We start from the raw sequence: 1,458 nt of genomic DNA, 5'->3' as shown, positions 1-1,458 counted from the left end.
TTCACTTTCCATAGTAGAGCTTTAACTTGCACTTACAGATGTAGCAACCAACTGTATTAAGTGACAGTGGTTTTCTGAAGTGTTCCTGAACCCATGTGGTGATATCCTTTAGATATCACCAAACATACATACTCCTTTCCTTCTAACACCTTTTCAAAGCAAACATATACTGCTTGTCCACATTTTATAATCGGAACTGCCATCTATGCCAAATTAAGAAGATTGTTATTATTAATGGGTACACATACAGTATATTGTTATTTTTAAAGGGTACATATATTCAGTATATACAGTAAACTGTTGTTATTAAAAGGTACACATACAGTAAATACAGTATATTGTTGTTATTAAAAGACACACATATTATAATACAAATTATAATGGTGCAAGACATAAGAAATGTCCAGCGCAAATAAAAGGGATATTATAAATAATGTAGTATGAGTATAAATAAGAATAAAAGTGCAAGAGGACTGACCTGTGCAGACAAAGAGTGTTGTGGTGTGTCGCTGCACGACTGCAGGAATGTGCTGCTGCTCTCTACAAGTCACCCGGAGGAGAGAGGACACACCTCCCAATGACATCACATGATCAACTTGATGTCACGTCATATTCAGCACTTAAAGAAGTCATTATGTCGTGAAAGTGAAAGGATGTTTAATATCACGTGAAGTGAAACATTTGTAGAAAAAACAAAGTGAAGTGGACACGCTCGCTGCTCTCCTTTGGTCACTGACAGTGAGAAGATCACTAAGTATGTCACCTTTCACTTTCTCGTCCACTTCCACTTCTACATCTACATCCACTTTCACTTTTACTTCCACTTCCATGCTGCCAAAAGCAAGATTTGATCATCACACACACTCACCAGTTCATGTCTGGTGTGTGTCTGCAGGGTCATGAGCTCATGTCTGGTGTGTGTCTCCGTGGGTTTGGGAGCAGATCATGGATGGTCTGCCGAGGGACAGAGCCCTCCTCGACCTTGTGCTCCTGTACGACTTTCGACTATCGGAACAAGCAGCTGAGCGAGCCTATGGGGCCGCCAGACTCGCCCCAGCGGGTCAACTCCGACCTGCCTACCAGACCTCAGTCGAACAACCCATACCTCATACCTCCACCTGCACTGATGACCACTCCTCAGCGTGTGCAGTCGGGAAGAAACCAAGTAGTTGGCAACTGAGGAAAGAGAAAATAGAGGAGGTCTAGGCAGTGTCTCTGAAAGAGAAATTAGAGGAGGTATGGGAAACATGAACATCCACACATGAAACATGAACATCCACGCATGAAACATGAACATCCACACAGGAAACATGAACATCCACGCATGAAACATGAACATCCACGCGGGAAACATGAACATCCACACATGAAACATGAACATCCACACAGGAAACATGATCATCCACACAAGAAACATGAACATCCACACATGAAACATGAACATCCACACATGAAACA

At 42.2% G+C, this 1,458-nt stretch overlaps 1 protein-coding gene across 1 annotated transcript in view; it reads right to left on the bottom strand.

The window, feature by feature from the left end:
• The window catches only part of fhl1a (four and a half LIM domains 1a), a 25,690-nt gene extending 25,187 nt beyond the window's left edge, over positions 1-503 (bottom strand). The window contains exon 1 of the mRNA XM_061900002.1: positions 479-503. The gene's annotated coding sequence lies outside the window, so the exon portion shown is untranslated. The remainder of the gene's footprint in view (positions 1-478) is intronic.
• Between the last annotated feature and the right edge of the window lie 955 nt (positions 504-1,458).

This window comes from Nerophis ophidion, linkage group LG05, assembly GCF_033978795.1.
Source record: "Nerophis ophidion isolate RoL-2023_Sa linkage group LG05, RoL_Noph_v1.0, whole genome shotgun sequence".
In the NCBI taxonomy this organism is placed as follows: domain Eukaryota; kingdom Metazoa; phylum Chordata; class Actinopteri; order Syngnathiformes; family Syngnathidae; genus Nerophis; species Nerophis ophidion.
Note: the sequence above shows the minus strand (reverse complement) of the source record. Positions and strands in the feature narration are given on the sequence as shown.